The 16,063-nt window shown below is 42.7% G+C and overlaps 1 long non-coding RNA gene across 1 annotated transcript in view; it reads left to right on the top strand.

The window, feature by feature from the left end:
• The first annotated feature begins 2,548 nt into the window (after window positions 1–2,548).
• The window catches only part of LOC129697398 (uncharacterized), a 91,788-nt gene continuing 78,273 nt past the window's right edge, over window positions 2,549–16,063 (top strand). Inside the window, exons 1-3 of the long non-coding RNA XR_008723518.1 lie at window positions 2,549–4,290; window positions 4,413–4,494; window positions 6,929–7,092. This is a non-coding gene — a long non-coding RNA (uncharacterized LOC129697398). The remainder of the gene's footprint in view (window positions 4,291–4,412; window positions 4,495–6,928; window positions 7,093–16,063) is intronic.

Here is a 16,063-nt window from a genome sequence, read left to right as displayed (position 1 = left end):
TTCATATAAATAATCTTCAATGACAATTGCTGCTTGCAGGTTAAATGGCTACAATGATGCAACTTATTATGCTCCTGTTTTTATGTTGGGATTTTAACCTGCCTGAAGGGAGCTGGCAGGCTAGATTTACATGTCAAAAAAATCCATGCTGTTGATTCCCATTGGCATTCGAATCATTTATTACACATACAAAACTATGTATAATTTTGCACTTACAGATGTAATTACTGATTTTGAAACAAGGTATTTTTCTGATTTTCACTCCCACAGCAGATCCTTCCTTGCCTGCTAAGGATGTGCATTAGCCGTTCCACAGCGTGAAGCAATTTTAATTGCCTGAAATTTGCCATTGTTTTAAACAGTTGGAAAATAGTGTGCACTCCACAGCAGAATTCACAATGTTTTCCCAACAAACCACTTCAAGATGTCACTTTTCTTTATTTCTTCTTACAGCAGTCTTACAACTCCCTGTGGACTATGTTTCCCTCCAATTTTAAGCCTTTTTGCCTCCCAAAGTTTCATTATTCCATACTTCCGCCATGGACATAGCTTTAGATGGCTTTAACCTTTGCCTCTGGGACAATCTCCCTATTCTTGCTCTTCTCTCTGACTTGGAACTTCACCTTTAAACTGTGCCCTACAATCCACCATCCAATGTATCTTTTGGATTGTCCCAATGCCTAAAAATGCTCCCATGAAATGACGGGGTATGTCATACTATGTTAAAGGTGTCATTTTAACCTGAGATGTTTTGGTTGATGTTCGTAACTGGTCTGAGTGGTAAGCACAAAGTTATAAAATTACCTATGATTTCAAGATGGAGCGGATAATTTATCAGGAAGCTGAAGACCATGAACCCTGTAAAGTAGACAAAAATGCTGGAGAAACTCAGCCGGTGCAGCAGCATCTACGGAGCGAAGGAAATAGGCAACGTTTTGGGACAAACCCCTTCTTCAAACCCTGTAAGGACAAGGTTGCACAAGACCAGCTAATCTAAATGTCAAAAATTACTTTAATGTTTATCATCTCTTTTCCATCTGTCAGCAGGCTATGATAGGGGAAATAATAGTTGCGGAATCAGTCACCACATAGCCTCAAAAGTAACACTTATCACTGAGTGGAATTATCTGCAATCGAGTGCAAGATAAGAAGGGTTGTGTACATACAGGTAGAGTCATAGTCATAGAATCGCTCCGTTGCAACATGGAACATAAGCTTCTCCATTGATAGAGCTTTGAACATACCAAATACAAACATCACAAAGAGATACTAGTATGCTTGATAAACATACTGGTGTACTGGATAATTACCTTCATTATATAAACATTTGAATCTGTAACACTCATCTCCATACCTCAACTTCATATTAAAGACAAGCCTCATCATTGGCACATCATCTAGTCAGTGAAGTCGCCAGTGGAACTAAATGTAAATAAGCTCTTTCAGGAAGGAAGTGTTAAGAAAATAGATATTTGGTAAAATGGTTAACAAAGGCCCAAGCAAACTGCTAGAATTTAAGGGAGTTTTAGAAGGAAGGCATATTCAGGTTGGTGGGGGAGGAAGCAATGTGAATAAGTAAGTAAGTAAGTAAGTAAGTAAGTAAGTAAGTTTATTGGCCAAGTATTCACATACAAGGAATTGCCTTGGTGCTCCGCCCAAAAGTAACAACATGACATACAGTGACAGTTACAAATGACTCAGAAAACACTAAACATTAATAATAATAAAAAATTAATGATAAAACACCATTGATCTAGCATGTATGAAATTTATGAAAGGGAAATCATGCTTGACTAATCTTCTGGAATTTTTTGAGGATGTGACAAATAAAATGGATGAAGGGGTGCCAGTGGATGTAGTGTATCTAGACTTTCAGAAAGCCTTTTGATAAGGTCCTGCACGGGGGACTGGTGACTAAAATTAGAGCACATGGTATTGGGGGTAGGGTGTTGACATGGATAGAAAATTGGTTGGCAGACCGGAAGCAAAGAGTAGGAGTGAACGGGTCCTTTTCAGAATGGCAGGCAGTGGCGAGTAGAGTGCCGCAAGGCTCGGTGTTGAGGCCGTAACTGTTTACCATATATATTAATGACTTGGAAGAGGGAATTAGGAGCAACACGAGCAACTTTGCGGATGACACAAAGCTGGGTTGCAGTGTGAACTGTGAAGAGGATGATAGGAGGTTGCTGGGTGACCTGGACAGGTTGAGTGAGTGGGCAGATGCGTGGCAGATGCAGTATAATATAGATAAATGTGAGGTTACCCACTTTGTCGGCAAAAACAAGGGGGCAGATTATTATCTCAATGGAGTTAGGTTAGGTAAGGGGGAGGCGCAGCGAGACCTGGGTGTCCTTGTACACAGGTCACTGAAAGTTAGCTTAAAGGTACAGCAGGCAGTGAAGAAAGCTAATGGAATGTTGGCCTTCAGAAAAAGAGGATTTCAGTATAGGAGTAAAGAGGTTCTTCTGCAGTTGTATATGGCTCTGGTGAGACCACTTCAGGAGTATTGTGTACAGTTTTGGTCTCCTAATTTGAGGAAGGACATCCTTGTGATTGAGGCAGTGCAGCGTAGGTTCATGAGATGGATCCCTGGGATGGCGGGACCGTCATATGAGGAAAGATTGAAAAGACTAGGCTTGTATTTACTGTAGTTTAGAAGGATGAGGGGGAATCTTATAGAAACATATAAAATTTATAAAAGGACTGGACAAGCTAGATGCAGGAAAAATGTTCCCAATGTGGGGCGAGTCCAGAACCAGGGGCCACAGTCTTAGAATAAAGGGAAGGTCATTTAAGACCTCAGTGAGAAAAAAACTTTTTCACCCAGAGAGTTGTGAATTTATGGAATTCCCTGCCACAGAGGGCAGTGGAGGCCAAGTCACTGGATGGATTTAAGAGAGAGTTAGATAGAGCTCTAGGGGCTAGTGGAGTCAAGGATATGGGGAGAAGGCAGGCACGGGATATTGATAGGGGATGATCACCCATGATCACAATGAATGGCGGTGCTGGCTCGAAGGGCCGAATGGCCTCCTCCTGCACCTATTTTCTATGTTTCTATGTTTCTATGCGAACCAACAAAATACCAGATCAAAGGGAGGCTACAGATTTTTGGCTGTTGAACAGAGCAACTACTCGTGGATAAAAACTGTTTTTATGTCTGGCTGTGGCAGCTTTGACAGTCCAGAGTCGCTATCCTGAGGGAAGTGATTCAAAGAGTTTGTGGCCAGGGTGAGAGGGGTCAGAGATGATCTTGCCCGCTCGCTTCCTGGCCCTTGCAGTGTACAGTTCATCAATGGATGGAAGATTGCAGCCAATAATCTTCTCTGCTGATTGGACGATTCGCTGCAGTCTCCAGGTGTCGTGCTTGGTGTCTGAGCCAAACCAGACCATGATGGAGATGGTGAGAGATCGGACTATCATGGACTTTATCTTGCACTAAACATTATTCACTTTATACCTTTTATCATGTAATTGTACACTGTGGATGGCTCGATTGTAATCATGTATTGTCTTTCCAGTACCCAGAATGGGCCCCAGAATGCGATCTGAGAATGAAGTATCTTTGCTTCTTCTAGACTATCAGTCAACTTGTAACATACATTTTGAAATACAGTAAAAAAAAAAGATGAATGCTATAAAAAGCGTTCTTTGTCAAATTTCTTTGAAGATACGATAAAACCCGTAATTTTGCTGTCAAGTACACAGTGGAATATTTTAATACAATTTCAATCGACTATCATAGTTCAAAGAATTTAATGCAGTTTTGTGAGAAACAAATTATCACTTTAAAATGCTGAGTATCCTGTTTCCTGGGGCTGGAAAACAACCTGCTTTAAAATCAGTTTGAGATTACGAGCAGAATTTGATTTATTTTGCCACAGCTGTAAAAAATGACTTTATGTATGGCACACATTTTTAGCATAGGACACATATAATACTCAAAACTGTTTCCCTCTTGCTTTGCAGTGGTTGTAAGATTGAAAACCTGCTTCTCAGAGGAAATATTCTCAGTGGAGCCACTCCATGCATTTAAATTCTTAACTCCATTCCCTCCCGTCCCTGCTCTCCTATACATCATGCAGCGACTCAACAAGAAAGGGAAAGTAAGGAATAGTGTTTATGTAGCAGCCTGCCAGATCTTCTGAATGACCCAGGCCCTGGAGCAAGTGCATTACCTTTGAAGTACTGTCAAGTTACTCATAATTACGGAGTACCATTGGAAGAGTAAGCAAATACGAAGACAAATAATGCTGAAAATGCTCATCGTGAGGCAACATCTATAGAACGAGGGTAAGAATTAAAGGCACAAAAATACATCTGTTCTCTTTTTCTAGATTGAAAAATGGAGACAGCAACCTCCATTGTGCTGTTACGAAAGGCTCTAAAAAATGAATTTCCTCTGGTTTGAACAGGATTGGATGACATAGGGTTCCAGAAGCTGTGTAACATCAGTTTATTTGAGGATCTGCTGGGATTTGGTGGAGTATTTTCCATGTAAGTAGTAACTTTCCTCTCAGCTCTAACCTCAGGAAGTACCCCCTTAAGGCGCACCCACAATACAATTAGCACTCTTCAGGTTACTCAGGGGGGTTGAAATGTTATAATGATGCAGTGGGTTGGTCGGTGTTGGGAAGAGGGTACAGTGCTGAGGGTTGGCGAGTGGGAATGGATTGACTTTCCAGGAAGCTAGAAGAATCTGCATGACTTTCCAAACCAACAACTACAAATGCGTTTTCAAACTTCTGTACCTCTTGCCCGAGGATAAAAGAGAGAGTGTCCGGGGTGAGGCTCCTCCTTGATTATGCTGTCACCTTGCCGAGGCAGCCTGAAGTGTAGATGGAGTCAATGGAAGGGAGGTTGGTTTGCATGATGGTCTGGGCTGCATCCACAATTCTCAGCAATCTCTTGCAGTCTTGGATGGAGCTGTTCCCAAACCATTTGGTGTTGCATCCCGATAAAATGCTGCATCTGTAGAAGTTGGTGAGAGTTGTTGGGGACATGCTGAACTTTCTCAGACGTCTAAGGAAGTAGAGGTGTCGGTGTGCTTTCTTGGACATTGCTTCAATATGGCTTGTCCAGGACAAGTTGTTTGTGTTATTTGCTCCTCGGAACTTGAAGCATTCGACTATCTCTAATTCGGCACTGTCAATGTCGTCTATGAATAGAAGTCTGACGTGGGTGACTCTCTTATTCAGGTGCTCCTGGGATGAATGTAGGGCTGCAGAGATGCCATCAGCCGTAGACTTGTTCTAGTGGTAGGCGAACTGCAGAGGGTTAAGGTTGCTTGGTAGATTGGATTTAATGCATTCCATAACCAACCCCTCAAAGCACTTCATGATGGTAGATGATAAGACCACTGGACGGTAGTTGTTAAGGCATGAGATCTGGCTTATCATCGACACTGGGGTGATAGTGCTCTTCTTGAAGCAGGTGGATACCTCTGAATGGGCAAGGTTAAAAATGTAAGTGAGCACTCACGCTAGTTGGTCCACACAGTTGCTAAGAACGCGGCCAAGGACTCCATCTGGGCCAAAGATAGACACAAATAGCTGTAGTAACTCAGCGGGACAAGCAGCATCTCTGGAGAGAAGGAATGGGTGATGTTTCGGGTTGAGACCCTTCTTCAGACTACTTAGGGATAAGTGAAATGAGAGATATAGATGATGATGTTGCGAGATAAAGAACAATGAATAAAAGATATGCAAAAAAGTAACAATGATAGAGGAAACAGGCCATTGCAAGCTGTTTGTAGGGTGAAAATGAGAAGCTAGTGCGACTTGGGTGGGGGAGGGATAGAGAGAGAGGGAATGTCGGAGCTACCTGAAGTGGGAGAAATCAATATTCATAACGCTGGGCTGTAAGCTGCCCAAGCGAAATATGAGATGCTGTTCCTCCAATTTGCGTTTAGCCTCGCTCTGACAATGGAGGATGAAGACAGAAAGGTCTGTTTAGGAATGGGAAGGAGAATTAAAGTGTCCAGCAACTGAGAGATCAAAAAGAGGACGGAGGTGACGAAGATGGTTCAAGTAAATTTGAGTGCAGGTTGAAAATTGATGGTGAAGTTGATGAAGTCCATGAGTTCTGTATGGGTGCAGGAGGTAGCACCGATGCAGTCATCAATGTAATGGAGTTCGGGGATAGGGCCAGTGTACGCCTGGAACAGGGATTGTTCAACGTACCCTACAAAAAGGCAGGCATAGCTGGGGCCCATGTGGGTGCCCATAGCTATGCCTTGGATGGAGGAAGTGGGAAGAGTAAACGGAGAAGTTGTTGAGGGTGAGGACCAGCTCCGCTAGGCGGAGTAGAGTGTTAGAAGAGGGAAATTGGATGGTTCTGTGGTCGAGGAAGAAATGGAAGGCTTAAAGACCTTCCTGGTGGGGGATGGAGGTGTAGAGTGATTGAATGTCCATAGAAAAGATAAGGGAGTGGGGGCTCGGAAAGCGGAAGTCATTAAAGAGATGAAGGGCATGTGAGATATCTTGGACATACGTTGGGAGAGATTGGACCATGGGGGAAAGGATGGATCGAGTTACGTGAAAATGATGGTAGTTATCCTTGGACCATCACTTATCATTTCCTAGCCCCGCACAACCCGTTTTTTACCTTCTCCCAAAAATCCACAAACACAACTGCCTTGGCAGACCCATTGTTTCTGACTGCTCCTGTCCCACGGAAATGATTTTCACGTGCCTTGACTGCATCCAATCCCCTTGGTCCAATCTCTCCCGACCTATGTCCAAGACACCTCGCATGCCTTTAGTCTCTTTAATGACTTCCGCTTTCTGAGCCCCCACTCCCTCATCTTCACTATGGACGTTCAGTCACTCTACACCTCCATCCCCCACATCACCCATTCCTTCTGCCTGGAGATGCTGCCTGTCCCGCTGAGTTACTCCATCTTTTTCTTTCTATCATTGCTTTAAATCAGCATCTGCAGCTCCTTCTTACACAACTCCATCTGGGCCAGTTGCTCTCCAGCTCAACCCCAGGAAGACTGATCTGACTTCTGCAACGGTGAACCTGAGAAGAGTCACACTTGGGACTGAAGTTGGCCTTCTGCTGAAAATGTGCATCAAAAGTATTATTCATCAGGTAGGTCCATTCTATCACCAATGATGTTGCCTGATTTTGCTTTGCAGCCAGTTACAATATTCAGACCATGCCACAGTCTGCAGGTGTCTGAATGATTATACAGGGACTCCAGATTATTGGCCTCCTTGATGGCTTTGTGAAGATCATAGCGAGCTTTCTTGCACCACTTATAATCATTAAACTGGTCTGAAGCAAACCAGTCCTTCACCTGTGAATGTACCTCATGGTTCATCCTTGGTTTCCGGTTGGGGAACACTCGGATTGTCTTTGTCATCACACACTTCTCTACACACTTGTTGATGAAGTCTGTCACAGCAGTTGCGTAATCATTGAGATTGGCTTCAGAATCCCTGGATACGAACCAGTCCATTGACTCAAACCAGTTGCGTAGGATGTCATCCGTGTCCACCAACCGGCATTTTAACAACTCTCTGTACCCGATCAGCTAGGTGACCAGGCGTCTCGCAATGTGGCTGAGAAATGGAGTGGTAGGCATTTACTATGGATGCGAAGAAGTGGTCGAGGGTGTCCTGACCCCTAGTGGGACAAGTCATTCTGGTAGTACTTTGGTCATAAGGAAAGGAATGGGAAGAGAATTAGGCCCATCAAATCTGCTCCGCCGTTCAATCATGGCTGATTTATCTCTCCCTGCTAACCTCGTTCTCCCGCCTTCTCCCCATAACCCCTGACACCCGTACTAATCAAGAATTATCTATCATTGCCTTGACTGGGCCTCCACAGCCTTCTGTGGCAAATATTTCCACAGTTTCACCACCCTCGGAATGAAGAAATTTCTCCTCGTCTCCTTCCTAAAACAATGCCCTTTAATTCTGATGCTAAGACATCTAATCCTGGAGTCTCCCACTAGTGGAAACATCCTACCAAATGTACTTTGGTAGTACATCTCTGACGTTGGCTTGATTGAAGTCTCTGTCTCCAATGACTAGAGCAATGGGGTGTTTTGTCTCAAGACTATTGATAGTGGAATACAGTTCCTTCAGAGCAAGCCTGACATCTGCATGGGGAGGGATGTAGTCTGCTGTCAGGATAGCTGTGAATTTCCTCTGCAGGTAGTAAGGACATCACTTCACAGTCAGATATTCCAGGTCCAGGGGGCATGAGCTTGCCAGGAACACCATGTCTGAGTACCACGAGGTATTGATTAGAAAGCAGACCCCACCACCTAGCCCATAGACACCCATATAGTCCATCGGTTTAAGAGAGAAACCCTGGGGCTGACTATAAAAAAACAGTGAGCAGCAAAGTGCATATATGGCATATATCAGCAAAGGCAGCCCGCAGGGATGCTGAGGCAAGGTTTAAAATAGTGATGATAAACTTGAATTTGTTTTTTAGATCATTAGATGAGGAAAAACTATTTCACCCAGAGAGTTGTGAATCTGTGGAATTCTCTGCCACAGAAGGCAGTGGAGGCCAATTCACTGGATATTTTCAAGTTGAGAGTTATATTTTGGGGCTAACGGAATCAAGGAATATTGGGAGAAAGCAGGAACGGGGTACTCATTTTGAATGATCTCCCATGGTCATATTGAATGGCGGTGCTGTCTCGAAGGGGCGAATGGCCTATTACTGCACCTATTTTCTATGTTTCTATGTTTATAAGATCATAAGTGATAGGAGTAGAATTAGGTCATTCGGCCCATCAAATCTACTCCTCTTTTCAATCATGGCTGATCTATCTCTCGCTCCTAATTCCATTCTCCTGCCTTCTCCCCATAACCTCTGACACTTTTGAGAGCAGCACAGGTTTGAACACCAGACAATCTTGAGTTGCTGCCAAACACAAGTGCCTGTGCAGCTCTTAGGTCAATTACTTTTTTTGTCATATTGAATAAATACACTGATAGTCTGATTTGGTCGAGTGGGGAACAAAAGACAAGCCACCTAGGAAACACCTGGTCTTCTTGGATCTATTATGCTCATCTAAGCTGCTAGACTAGGCTATAGTTTAACATTTCATCAACAATAATGGATTTCTTCAAAATTACACTGAAATGTGAGGCAAGATTATGCCCTCTGGCTCACTTTTGGGAGTTAAATGAATAAAACTTTTAATTCAGAGTTGAGAATGACATCAAAGGTTGCTGTCCTACAGCGCCAGACATGGGTATGAACTTGACCTAAATTTTGGCATTCTCCCTTTGCCCGCTCGTGTTTTCTCTGGGTGCGCCACCCTCCAAAGATGTACAGGTTTGTTGGTTAATTGGCTTCGATAAAAATGTAAATAGTCCATAGTGTGTAGGATAGTTCTAGTGTACAGAGTGACCACTGGTCAACGCAGACTCGGTGGGCTGAAGGTTTTCCATGTTGTATCTCTAAACTAAACAATGGACCAAGCTGATAGACAAAATAGAGGTGGAAATGGCTCAATGTTCAAAGGTTTCAAAGGTTTTTTATTGTCACATGTACCAATTAAGGTACAGTGATATGTGAAATACCATACAGCCATACGAAAAAAAAGGAACAAGACACACAACTATATAAAAGTTAACACAAACATCCACCACAGCAGATTCCCCACATTCCTCACTGTAATGGAAGGTAACAAAGTCCAATCTTCTTCCCCTTTATTTCTCCCGCGGTCGGGGCAGTCGAACCATTCATCGGGCAATCAAAGCTCCCACAGCCGACGGTCGAAGCTTCTGCGTCGGGGCGATCGAAACACCCGCGTCGGGGGAGTCAAAACTCCCACGGCTTGGAGTTCCTGATGTCGGTCTCTGACCAGAGATGATGGACTCCGTGATGTTAAGTCTGCAGGCACCCACAGTTGGAGCTCCGAGGTCGATCCCTGGCAAAAGGATCGTGGGCTCTGCAATGTTAAAGTCCTGCAGGCTCCCCGCAGTGGAGCTCTCAAAAGTTGGTCTCCAGCAAAGGCCGCCAACTCCTCTACGTTAAGCTACAGTGTGGACGGAGATACGATACGGTAAAAAATCACATCTCCGTCGAGGTAAGAGATTAGAAAACGTTTCCCCCAACCCCCCCCACATAAAACAAGCTAAAGAACATTAAAGACATACATTTAACACATATTATTTAAACACAAAGAAGGAAAGGCCAAACAGACTGTTGGTGAGGCAGCCATTGATGATCCACAAGGGCCTTTTGTTTGCAAAGAGCTAATATGTTTTAGAAGATAGAGGAATCCAAGTCAATGTTCATGGAACAACAATTTAGTGTTGGGTCTTTAGTGTTGGAGCAGTCCTTCAATTACAAAAGTAATAAAAAACAAAAATGGTGGAGGCACACAGCTAGTCAGGCAGTGTCTGTAGAAAGAGAAACAGTCTTCCAGATATGGACACAAAGTGTTGTAGTAACTCTGCATCTCTGAATAACATGGACAGGTAATCTTTTCGGTCTGGACCCTTCTTCAGGTTACTGACTTACCGAGTTAATCCAGCACTTTGTGTCAATTTATGTAAACCAGCAATTGCAGTTCCTTGTTTCTACAATCTTCCGGGTATCCTTTGTTTTAGCAATCATTTGCACATATGCTGGTTTATAATAGAAAAAGACACAAAGTGCTGGAGTAACTCAGTGGGTCAGGCATCATTCCTGGAGAACATGGATAGGTGATATTTTGAATCAGGACCCTTCTTCAGACTGCCCATCTTCATTTTGCAAAGTTCTCCGAGTCTGAAGAAAAGTCCCGACCCAAAACGTCATCTATTCATGTTTTCTAGGGATTTTGGCTGACACGCTGAGTTACTCCAGCACTTTGTGTCTTTTTTTGTAAACAAGCATCTGCAGTTCCTTGTTTCTATATGCTGGTTTATATCTGGTCATTTGGGTAGAGTAGGCCCACTTGGATTTTGTCTGCTACTGTAAGTGTAATGGGAAGTTATCTATTTTTGCATTACTATTTTCTCATTTATGCTAGGTATCCCTGGTTACAATCATTCTCTCAATTCAACTTTTCTTTAGAAAATGTATGCCTCTTCGCCAGGGAGTGGTGCCCCTCACCAGGTGCTGTTTTTGCTCATTAAAAATAATCTTGTTTTCATGGGACTGCTGATGGTTCATTAGAATATTTCACGTTTCTCTCCTTAAAACCAATTTCCCTCCTGGAATAAATAAAGGTCTACCGTATCATATCATTAATCATTCTTCCACTATCCCTTTTCCGCAACCCCACTCCCTTCCTCACCTCCCACTGTCCTCATGCACAGTTAAGGACCAGACCATACCCTTGAAAGAAACCCATATTTTTTACAAACTATTTCTGGAAATAATGCTGCATCCTTATACCATGAAGACTCTAGGGGCACACAAATTCAAAGCAATGTTTGCATTGTCAATAGGCTGCACTGGAGTTGGTCTGTGAAGCACCTAACCTGTGAAATCTGATCCACAGTTGCAAGCACTATTGGTAATTTATCGTATAGGTTTGTCACCATGCCATGCATTTTCTCCAGTGTTGATGTCCACTTCCACTAGTGCAGCTGTGTCTGCTCATAGTTATCTTGCAGTTTGTACTTTAAGTACTTTGAGTATATTAAGATTCACTGCAGTCGCCCAGTCAATATCTTGCTGTTTAAAACACCGATGCCTTCTCTCAAAAAGATCACATTGCTGCCTTACAGCATTTCATATTTTACTTTCAAATGTTGCTGTTCAAATGCATGCAGTAATTTCCACTTTGCATCACTGCTGCCTTCTCATTTATTCAGCCACTTTGTAGGGGTTTGCATTCACTTCATGTAGTCGACAGAGAACTTACTAAAATAAAAAGGGAGAATATAAGGGAGGATAATTAAATGAAGAGGAACATTTTTTTCTTAATGGTGAGTTTTATTGTAAATATTCCATTTCTATTCATGCATTCCTTTTATTCTCTGTCAGATGCATTGCACAAAGATTGATAGTGAAGATCTGTGCGGACTTGTCTCTGTTAACCTAGGACCAGCCAGTAGGGGGTGCTGATGTATGACCTGATGTGAATCCATTGATCCTTTTTGTTCCCTCCTTCCCTCCCTCCCTCTCTCCCTCCCTCCCTCCACCCCTCTCCACTCTCCCTCCTTCCTCTCCCTCTCTCCCCTTCCTCCCTCCCTCCCTCCCTGCCTCCCTCCGCCTCAACTCAGTGCTGAGCCTGATAACCCTTATGAGGTTGTCATCTTTTTTTCTTATAGCGAAAGGTGGGAAGGGTTAAATTTATTCCGAAACACTCTACCCCATGGGGAATGGTGCAACTTATATCTCGTTTGCCCCTGGTGCCTGTGCAGTATGATCAGAGAGATCAGAAGAATGTAGCATTATTGTGGAGCAGGGGGGTGAAAAAAAATATTAGTTTCTTTCATGACTGTGGTCTGGTTTGTAATTGACTAGATGTGCCCGGGACAGCAGTGAGTTAGGGCGAGGGGGAGTGTGGAGGTTGGAGGGTGAGGGGGCAGGGTAGGAGAGAAATATGAGAAGAATATTCACATTTCGCCAGAGAGAGGAAAAAAAGCCGATAATAAATTAAAATGAAATATCACAATAGACTGAAGTGAAGGGGATGAAAAAAAAAATCTGAAAGGATGCCTTTTGCAGAGAAGTTGCTGTCTCCTTGCTTGATGACCCTGAGGATATGGCAGTTGTCTTGGAGTCTGTGACCATAAAAAATCATTATCTCTGTGAAATACAGCAATTTGGTAGATAATCAAACAGTGACCGAGGGGCAGAGCTGCCAATCTGAAGGATTATGCTCCATGCTGTTGATTTTGTGTGACCTTCCTCGAAGCCAGCTGTCAGCTTCCTGCGCACACATCCGCTCAGGGCAGATTCATTAGAATATCTTTGGCGTACAGTGATTTGCATAAACCCCATCTTTCTTAATTAGTACTTCATTTTTCCCTTGACTTATTTCATGGTAAAGTTCAACAATTTTTCTCCTGAAAGAAAGGAACAATGTGGAAGAGTTGGAGGGAAACGTGACACACAAATTAGTTTGGCAGTGATATATTTTTTAAAATGCGGCCATAGCTCCTTTGTTGGCCTGTACAGGTAGAAGATTTAAAGGCACATCTTCCTATTTTACCCTATGACATCTCAAGTCTTTAGAAAAACTGACATTTCTTCAGCCCCGATGGGCAATCCTCCTCTCAGATGAAAAGGTATAGCCACTGCTAGTGGTAGTAAAGATCCCAGCTCTCCAATTTCAGCTGGAGCTGAAACAGAGAAAAGAGATTAAGTAACATAAAAGCAAATTACTGCAAATGCATTTCAGACGTTATTAAGTGTGTGGCTGCACAAAAATGAATAAGAAAGTGCACACAAAAATAGACGACTATGTGCTGCAATTCTTTAAGGTTCTGACATCAACACATGACATTAACTATTTCAATATTATGCCAGATGATTACATTTCAAAATGTAGAGACATTGAAGTGCAGGGATGGTGAGTTATCCTTAATTGATGAGAACATTGTGTTTTATAGGTAAACGTTAATAGCAAAATAATTTTCTTTAAAGCATGTTTGGTTTTTAAGGTATCCACAATGAAGAAAACAAAATAGAAAATAATTGCTCGTGCAACTGGTCTCTCCAGCTTTTGCAGACATACTTAAATAAATATCTAATAAATATTATTTATTTATATGCACTATTTAATTTCATTTTAGTACAAGGTATAACATCATAGAAAATTAGTAACATTGCAAGAAACACAAATCAACACTTTCCTTTCAAGTCTTTGCTGCTTTGAGGATTTTCACAGCCAAGGCATGAACCAAGGACCTGCAGAAACTGGCATTCACATCGCTTGTCAATCCTGCTTCAGTTATTATTAAGGGGGGTTTGCTTGAGCAGGTCTCTGCCCAGTGTTTGAATAATACTTCTTATATAATTTTAGAGACAAAGAACTGCAGATGCTGAGTAATGCACAACAGTGCACAAAGTTGTAGAGCAGCTCAGCAGGTCAGGGAGCATCTCTGGAGAACGTTTATGTGATGTTTCCGGTCAAGACTCTTCAGACTGATACAGAAATTATTTAAATAATTGTACTTCTTAGCCTTTCCTCAGGTTTCTTGTCACCTGCTTCCCCCTCTTCTTTCATAGCTCATACATTCATTTCAAATCGGAACTCCTCACATCCCACTGATCTCACAACCTGAATCGAACCCCACTGCATGGCAACTCCCGACACTGGCACCTTCCCTCACCTGCCTCGAGCATAGATTTCCCATAAATGACAGGCATCTCCTCATTCCTTTTGCCTCATTCTTGTCAGCCATTATGCACTCTGAACCTCAACCCTCTCTGATCCCTTTGTCAATCACTCAGATTACTGGTATTGGCCTCAACTTCTCATCATAAGGCCTCTCCCTCCTACAACCCTCCCCATCCCACCAAGCTCAGTTCCTGGCCCAGAATTACCATCTCCTTTAGTAGATTGTGCATACAATCTGAAGAAAGAATGGATTGGCTGGGATCACTGAAATTTAGAAGGATGAGAGGGAATTTTATAGAAACATATAAAATCCTTAATGGATTGAACAGGCTAGATGCAAGAAAAATGTCGTCGATGTTGGGTGAATCCAGAATCAGGGATCACAGTTTAAGAATAAGGGGTAGGCCATTTGGGACTGAGATGTGGAAAAAGGCAGTGGAGGCCAACTTACTGGATGTTTTCAAGAGAGAGTTAGATTTAGCTCTTAGGGCTAACGGAATCAAGGGATATGGGGAGAAAGCAGGAATGGGTGACTGATGTTGGATGATCAGCCATGATCATATTGAATGGAGGTGTTGGCTCGAAGGGGCGAATGGCCCACTCTGCACTTATTTTCTATTTTTCTATGTTTCTATGTTGAGCCTGACAGTAATGCAACTTTACATCCTGTCGAATGTCCCACTTTCAGGCACTCTAACAAAATTGTTGTCAGTCCGAAGAAAGGTTCAGACGAGAAATGTCACCTAAACGTTATCTCCAGAGACGCTGCTTGACGCTGCTTGTCCCTCCCATGTTTTGAGAGGTGGGGGACAATCCCCCCCATGTTTTGTAATCCAAATTTTGCTTTCCGCGAGACAGTGGGGGTGTCACTGTTAAGTGCTTGTTAAATGTCTCTATTGACATCGTATTAACATGACGTGTCACCAATTGTGTTTTAACCTTCAAGTATTACTGAAGGTATTCACGGAGAATTTAAAGCTGTCTGATGTGGGTACAATTACCATTTGAACTAATTGGGTGTATTGGTGTATGGGAAAGATTTAAATGGGTATTGGATTTATACGGGTCAGGTCATTAAGGGCTCCGGTGGAATGGGTTTCCTGGCAGGCTTGCAGGTAAGTCTTTCATTCACGGTCACTCACGTTTTATTTTCCCATCTCTCTCTCTCTTCTCTCCCCTCTCCAAAGTTGGCTCTTCTGTTTCCCTTTATTTGCTTCAGTTTTATTTGTTTGTGTTATTTATCACATTGTAGCTTTTGAAAGATTCAAGCAGGTATCAGACACTTTCTAAGGGATGTATCGGCCCGTTCACGGGGCCTTTCATCACCCAGCGCAGCTTAAAATCAAACTGTTGCGTCGACGCGATCATTTTGGGTCTATCTTCAAAATGGTTTTCAGCCTGCCACAAGCAAACTATTCAACAAGCCAAAGATAGACACAAAATGCTGGAGTAACTTAGTGGGTCAGGCAGCATCTCTGGAGAAAAGAATAGGTGACGTTTCGGGTCGAGACCCTTCATCAGGCAGTGCAACAAGCCTTTCAATTCCTAGCCAAGGATGTCACATTGTTTTCTCTCCAGCATAACTACATAATACATCTATGTTTAGCTGTTTAGGGACAAATCAACAAGTTCTGCAGTAATCCAAGACAAACATTTTTTTTAATGCAATACATATTATTAGGATTCTGCAGGTGATTACTGAATGGGAAATCAGTTTGCATTTATTGTTTCTTTTGGAAAGTAGTCAATTCTGTTGTTTGAAACATGACGTACATTATTCTTTTGTGGGACACCAAATTGTTTTAT

This window comes from Leucoraja erinacea, chromosome 5 (assembly GCF_028641065.1).
Source record: "Leucoraja erinacea ecotype New England chromosome 5, Leri_hhj_1, whole genome shotgun sequence".
In the NCBI taxonomy this organism is placed as follows: Eukaryota; Metazoa; Chordata; class Chondrichthyes; order Rajiformes; family Rajidae; genus Leucoraja; species Leucoraja erinaceus.
This window is presented reverse-complemented; position numbering and strand designations above follow the sequence as displayed.